The sequence below is a fragment of the Octodon degus genome, unplaced genomic scaffold (genome assembly GCF_000260255.1).
Source record: "Octodon degus isolate 3935 unplaced genomic scaffold, OctDeg1.0 scaffold00010, whole genome shotgun sequence".
NCBI lineage: Eukaryota > Metazoa > Chordata > Mammalia > Rodentia > Octodontidae > Octodon > Octodon degus.
This window is the reverse complement of record NW_004524586.1, coordinates 18223834-18231817: the sequence shown is the minus strand read 5'-3', so window position 1 is coordinate 18231817 and position 7984 is coordinate 18223834.

Below are 7984 nucleotides of genomic sequence, written 5' to 3'. Positions count from 1 at the left end.
AAATAAATAAATAAACATGAATCATGCCCTTGTCCAGCAGAGCCACATTTTTTATGCTACGCACCCCTGAGTCACCTAGCAGCTGTCTTCATTATCAGATTGACTGTCATAGCATCCAAGAGCTTGTGTTCACCTCAATAATGGCCCGAAAGCCCCCAAATAGAGATACTGGCTATTCAGACAGGCCAAAAAGAAGTCAGAAAGCATTTCCTTGACATGAGAAGGTAAATAGCACAGTAAGAAACCTTAAAAGAGTCATCATATTTATATAATTTTTATTAGTGTATTTTGGTAGTTTAATTATTAGCTATTGTTAAAATTTTACTGTGCCTGATTTATAAATCAAACTTCCTTGTAGATGTGTATGCATAGGAAAAAGCACCGTCTATATAAAGGTCAGTACTGTCCATGATTTCCGGCATCTGCTGGGCATCTTGAAAGACATTCCCTATGGGACGGTTGGGGGCGCTGTTGTAACTACTGGTGAGTACTAACTCACCAAAGCCAAGATTAAAGGCCATTTCTCCCCCTAACCAGCACATGTTCTATTAGTTTGGACTCTGTGGGCAAGTGACAGAAATCTGTCTTCGGAGGGATTAAGCTACAAGAAGAGAGATTTGTTGGTTGTTAGGCCTGGAAGAGGGGTCAAGAGGATATTCAAAGGGTCCTAGAAACCCACATCTTTTGCCTAAATCTCCCTGTGGTCTTGTTGACACCATCTTTCCCTGCGAGGAGGAGGAGAAACCACACACAGTGTCATGCTCCAATCCCAGTAGTTTGACAACCAGAGCGGAAAGGAGGCCTTACATTCCTGCTTAACCTAGAAAAATCCAGGAGAAGGATGTCATGTGACCTGTCCCGAGTCTTGTGCTCATTGCTAAACTGTGGCCAGAGTCTGGGTCCCACTATGTGTTCATTTTGGGTCATACATGAGTCGATCCATGTGCCCAGAGGGGTAGGAAGAGTGACATGCAGCCTGCAGCAAAAGCATAGGACCAAGTAGAGCAGTGAGGTTTCCAAAAGATCTCAGATGCTTTTCTGAATGGACACATCTATAAATATCTACTGCAACTATTCAATATTTTAAATCATGGAAAAATATTTAAAACATGGAGTAAAATCATCACCCATAATCTCATCCTCTTCAAATACGATAACATTATGGAGCATTTCCTCCAATTTTTTCCCCACAGGCCACATGTATGTATTTAATATAGTCCTACCATACTGCACAGACAATTTTGTATCCTGTTCTTTTTACTCAAAATTGTAACAGAAGGTTTTCTTGTGTTATTTCCTTTGACTCTCTTCCCTGTACAATCCACTTCCTTTCCCACTCAGCTCTTTGGCAGAAAATGCTGCAGACTATACAAATAATTGGAAGGAATGCCAGCACCCTCCCCTATCTGGGGTGAATTTAAGCAAAGAAAGAAGAAAGGAGGATTAAAAGGGCAGGCTTCTGTGACCCCCACTGAGCTGCTAAGATGAACGAATGGCCTATCATAAGTGAGAGTGCCTCAGGAACGGCTGTGTCGATCACTTATAGCTATTAATCACTACACAAATTTTTTTCCTGATTTTAAGAAAATAACCAAACCCACCAGATAGTCTTGGATGCTGGGGGAGAGTTATGACTTCAAGGGAAAGAGCAATTTTCCTGAGAGTCCGTGGATTTATTATGAGTTGTGGCCAGAATCAGGATTTCTGAAAGCTTCCAGCTTCAGATGAGAATGGGGTGCTATTCCAAGATGATAATCCTCAGCTCCAAAGCCACAGACTCCGAAGCTGCTTAATTGAAATTCACATCAAAATCAAGTTCTGGCTTAGTTGAACTTGACGATGAGGGATGATGAAAATAAATCCCTGGTCACACAAGGACATGCAAGGTCACACAAGGCAGTGATGGTGAGCCTTTTGGAATTTCCAGTGATAGCCACCACCCCGCTGTGGCACATGTGCCATAGGTTTGCCCCCACCGGAGTATAGTTTGCTGATATCGAAGTGCCATTTCAACAAGAAGTAAATTGTCTTAATAGAATGAAGTCTTCGGTCTTTCTCTACATGGAGAAGACCCAGGTGTTCTCGGTGACCGAGAAGACCACTTCCATCTGCAGTTGCATTTGGCTCTGTGCTTCTTCACTATGGGAAGGGCCCAGCTTCCCGTGAGGAACACAGCCTGGAAGAGGAGGGCTCCATGTCCGTAGTCCTCCCCACCCAGACTCACCAGTGCATTGACCCTCGGCAGCTCTTCCAGAGCCTCCTTAGCTATCACTTGCCCACAGGCCACACGCATCTCTCCCTAGGACTCCTGCAGTCCCCAGCCATGATCCCCACCACAGTCATGGTGACTTTTCAAAATGCTGCAATGGCCTCCTCTTGCATGGAGACCAATATTCCTATTCTTTACCAGGCCCCTACCTCATCCCTGAGCTGGAATCCCATTCTGATCTCCTTTTCTCTCTGCCTTTACCTGATCACTGCCCCAGGAACTCCTGTTTCTTCTCCAGTTCCTGAACACCCCAAGATGCCCCAGGGACTTTGCACCTGCTTATTCCTTTTCCCGAGTCAACCCATTCTAACTCATCACACAAAAGACTCTTAATTATTCAGATCCTGATGCAGAAGCATCTTCCTGGGTGAGGTTGCCCTGCATGTCTCCCACTCTGCTTTTGTTTTTGGCACATTTGTACTCTTGGAAGAAATCCTGCTGTTGCATTTATGCATGCCTATTTTCAGTCATCCCCTCCCCTATTCAAAATAAGCTCTTTGAAAGACTGGATGCTGTTGATCTCAGTCACAGCTATTTATTAAGCACCTGCTGGGTACTTAATAAATATGAGTTAAAGGAAAGGATGGTTGAACATTCAATCTGGAAAAGATATGTTCTGCATTATTAGACACAGAGAAAGATATTTTGCACCATCAATTTCATGACAGTCAATGGCCCCTTGATCTTTACCATTAGCTTCCTGAGTATTGGATTAAACTTGGAGCTATGAAAAGATCTTCATAACCTTCATTAGGGTCAGGCATTTTTTCTAGTAAGGGAAAGCAAAAGCATGAATTTAACTGAAATGTCAATTCCCCTAAGGTGAGAAAAAAAAAATTGAATTCTCCATTTGCTCTTTTTCATGGCTAGTATCCATTGTCAAAATCTTTTCTCCAAATTGTATTCATATCTGATAAGTGGAAGAAGAGAGCTTTCCCAGGATACTATAAAGCTCACCCAGCTAGATGAGGTTTATGAGTTCCAAGTACCTGCTTAACTATGCCAGCACCCTGAGGGTGGCAACGAAGGGCTAAGAGGGAGAGAAAGGGAACCATGATCCACAGGCCTTGAAGATGGTCCAGAGAGAAAATTTAGAGTTCAGAAGGCCTCTGAGAGAGAATGACTCAAGGACCCCCACCTTCTTTTTTGAAGGTCCACATTACTGAAATAAGCAGATCAGCTGTCAGGTGCCAATAAAAGTCTGATGGCCAAAAAGAATGAAAGATTTCTGGCCTCACTCTCCCATTTCTGGTGATACCATCCATCACCACCAGGGGTGGGCAAATGATCCGTCCCAGACCAATCATAATCCTCCATCTCTTTGACTACGGTGATTGGCCCAAGGATAGCTCATCTGACCCAATCAGCCAGTAAGAATCCGTCTCTGGGGTTTCCCTGGTTAGAGCTAGAAGGGAAGGGTCCTATGTAATCCGTAAAGATTTAGCACAGAAAGACTTCAGAGAAAGCTCCTTGAGGAAAGACCACTCACTTTAGAGAGAGCAAATAAGCCAGTGGGATGAACAACCAAGGTACCAAGGCCCAGGAGCATCTCTGTCAAGAGTAGAGGTCTCGGTAACTACTCTATAGTCCCTGGGTCACTTAAGTTCCCCAGCAGCAGCAGTCCAGGGACAGCTTTCCCACTCAAGCTTCTGTGCTTTTTTTTTCTCTGCCTGAGGACTTTTTGAGCCTCCTTCTGGCTCTTCTAGATGTGACCCCAGGCATAACCCTAAAAAAGGGCAACCTCCATTCAGTAGGAGAAAGAAATTGACGAATAAACCCTGTACAGAAGCATCAGTTAGACTGTCCTGAGCCTTACTCAGACAGGGTGATAGACATGCTCCTCAGGGGCAAGCAAGTTTTCCCTAGACCTGGGGCTCAGGGGTTGGTGATACTTCTGGAGCAGCCAGCTGGAGAAGGCAAGTTTGGATACCCTCCAATGGCAAGCAAGCACAGAGATGTGGCCCTTCCCACCTGACATTGCCTGCGGGATGGGGCTACACTCTGGAGAGTAGATGGACCTCTGGGTTATGGTAGGACCTACAGCCCACATTCTCACTGCTGTCATCCCTAAGAAGAGCCACATCAACTCAGTGACATCTAGTTATAAAGTCTGTTTACTCCCATTGTTTAACTCTGTCTTCTTTCCACCTTTATTTTTTTTTATTTTTGGAGGAACCGGGGATTGAACTCAGGCCCTTGTGCTTGCCTGGGAAGCACTTTTTCTACGGAGCCATCTCCCCAGCCCCTCAACTCTGTCTTCTTAACCAGAACACAGATTTTGTGCATATTTCACAGAGGTGGTAGCTAAGGCTCTATCTAGCTCTGGGGCCAAGGTAGTTGGCAGTTCTGCTGGGACAAGGTGCATTTCTAAAGAAGAGAAAGCAACCGCCCCAGACTGCAGAGGATGCTCCTGGCTTTTACATGCCCATCAATAACTTCAAATTAGGCTCTTCCATTCTGCTGAGTGTGTGCTTACCGATTTAAACCAACGGCCAAAATGCACTCCATTTTTCTGTTGATTTGAGTGAGTTTGACTACTTAATTAACCTCTCGAAAGTTCAGCTTAATGAGTGGCTTGCTCAGCTGTGCACACCTATAGGCAAAAATCCATTTGTTTCCTCAGACAATCAACAAATAAACCTCAGGAATTTGCTGGGTTCAGGAATCCAAAGACTTCTTGAGATGTCAGTTTTCAATGTTATTTCACTTAGGGTTGCTAGGAGATAAATTGTTTTTTCTTAAAAAAGCAATTTGCATAAAGACCAGGGAAGCATTTTAATAACGCCAATATATAGCCAAATGGACTAAAGTGCTAAAGTGACAATTTTTCACTGCATAATTAAGCCTGCAGATTTAAATGTTATAAAAGATATAATCCTATCCCATGGAACTCTATTCACTGAGGTGGCTAATTATTTTTCAAGAACAACACTGCGTCATGTTAGACATCTCCTTGATAATCTAATAATAAGCTACTAGGAGATAGTTTCTATCCTACTACATAATCAGGAGTGGAAAACAGGTAGGGTTTTAATTGCAGAATTTGAGGAAATTCTTTCTTCTAATCACTACTACAAATCTTACAATCCATCCAGCAACCATGAGTTAAATTAAAGCTCAGAGCCCAGGCCTACACTGAGGTTTTCTTTCCTTGATACTCACACTGTGAATGTCACTAATTCAGACTGATAGAAGGAATGGCCGGTCCCTTCTGTGCTGCTGTAACAAAGTCCCTGCAATTGTGTCGTTTATGGGCAATAAAAACCTTCCACAGCTTTAGAACCTGAAACCTAAGCTCAAGGCACCAACTCCTTTGATGTCTGGGGCAGATGCGGTCTCTCCTTCCGAGATGGTGTCTTGGGCAGCCTTCAGAGTGACAGGTGTGTCCTCACAAGGTGAGAAGAGACAGGAGGGCAAGAGCTCTAAAGGCTTTAGTCTTGCTCAGGACAGCGGAGCGTTCATGACTTCAATCCCTCCTAAAGGCCCCACCTCACGACTGCCTCGCTGCCCATCGCGTTTCAACAGGAGAATTTAGGGAGGCACATTCACATCTTAGCAAATTATGTATGTATAATTTATATGAAGTATATATGTATATTTCAAAGTTAGAAAGAACATACATGTTTACACATACAGACATACTTGGGTGATCAAAATATTAAAATTATCAATAAATAAAATGGGTATATTTGAACCCACTGAGTTTTAGGGTGCCTTGTAATGTAGTAATCAGATTTTTAAAAAAAAATAATTTTATTTATTTATTGTGTGTGTGTGTGTGTGTGTGTGTCCAGCTCAGCCCACCAGGGGGCGGGGCTGGCTGGCATGTGGTGCTGGGGGATTGAACCGTGGTCCCTGTGCTTTGCTAAGCTTGTTCTAAGTAGGTGCTTTAGACCACTGAGCCATCTCACCAGCCCAAGGTAGAAGGGTTTTTTTTTTTTGCTCCGAATGCCTTCAGGGCATGATTGGCTGGCTTGAGTTGTGGGGATAGAACCACAGCAACCTGAGCCTGACTGCTTTGTTGAAGCAGCCACTTAAAGAACTGAGCTAAGGGGCAGCCCCGTAATCAGATATTTTTTTAGAAAATAAAGGTTTTTCAGAAATAACAGCTCAAAAAAAATTCTATCCCCTAGAATCCCTAGAATCCCACCTCCAGTGTTAGCTGTGATTAACATGCTGGTGTTTCTCTTCCAAACTTTTTCTGTTTTTTTTCACATGAATACAAATATATTCTTATGAATTTATACTCTTATGAAGTATACACCCTTTCCCACAATCCCTATGTAACTGTACTTGGAGATAAGGCTTTAAAGGAGATATGTAGGAGGCCAGCGAGGTAGCTCAGTGGTCTAAAGCACCTGCTTAGGCAAGCTTAGGCCAAGCGCAGGGATGGTGGTTTGATCCCAGCACCACATGCCATGCAAGCCCTGCCCCCAGGGTGGGCTGAGCCAGCCACAAAAAAAAAAGAAGGAGAGAGATGTAAGGCTGGGTGTGTGGCACACACCTGTGATCCTAGTACTCAGGAGGCAGAGGCAGGAGGATCACTGTGAGCTCAAGGCAGTCTGGACTACGAAGTCAGGTCCAACAAGGTCATTAGGTAGTGGCCCTGATCATAGTAAGGAAGAGACTGGGGAATGCTCTCTGTGTCTTTGTGTCTCTGTGTCTGTCCCTGTCTCTCCTCTCTTTTTTCCTCCAAGTGAAAAGGAAAGGCAGATGTCTATAGACTGAGGAAAGCGGTCTCAGAGATACCAATCATGGCTTCCAGCCTCCAGAAACCTGAGAAAATAAGTTACTGTCTAAATCACCTCATTTGTGGTATTTTTTAATGGTGATATGAGCAACCTACGGCACACATTAATACTCTTTTCAACAACTGCTTTCCCATCCATTCGAGGTGAATGTTTTCGTGTCCTAAGTTAGTCTTTATCATTTCTTTAATTACTGAGAAGGATGCCTCAGTTCTGTAGGCAAGAAGCTCAGCCTGGTTCAGCTGGGCAGTCCTTCTGCTGGTCCTTCCTGGAGCCGGCCCGATGGTCACAGTGGTCTGGTAGCCTTCCTGGGGTTGTTTGGCTCTGGAGAGGTGCTCTCCCATGGATGCCAGTGGGTGCTGATCACCTGCTGGGCTTTTCCTCTTCTCATCTCTTCCCTTCCTGCAGCTAACTCTCCACACTATCAAACTGTGTCATCTGGCCCCTTGGTGCTTATGCAGAAGCCCTGCTTTGTGATATTTTATTTCAGTTTGTTATAGAGGGTGGCTTGTCCAATCAAGCCCAAAGAGCAAAGATGGAGGTGGTCTAGGGAATCTGGCAAGTTTGTGTCACATTCACATGTTGTAGTAGACTTCATTTAACCAACCATTTCACTACTAACATTTTGCATTGGATTTGTTTCCAATTTACTGCCTTTATAAGCAGTGTTATAATAAGCATTCCTATAGATAAATCCTTATTCTCATGGATGACTCCTTAGCATCAATTCCTATAAGTAAAATTGTTGGATCAAAAGTTATACAGTTTTCAGGCTCTCAATAAATATTACTAGCTAGGTAGCTATTTACTACATAGGATATACTACATAATTTTCAGGTTCTCTACATTTCATCTTACAGTATTTCATCTTACATTTGTGAGAGTTGTGAGTAGGATCTTTTTTATTTTATTATTATTTTTTTAATTTTTTATTTTTTTTGCAGAACCGGGGATTGAACTCAGGCCC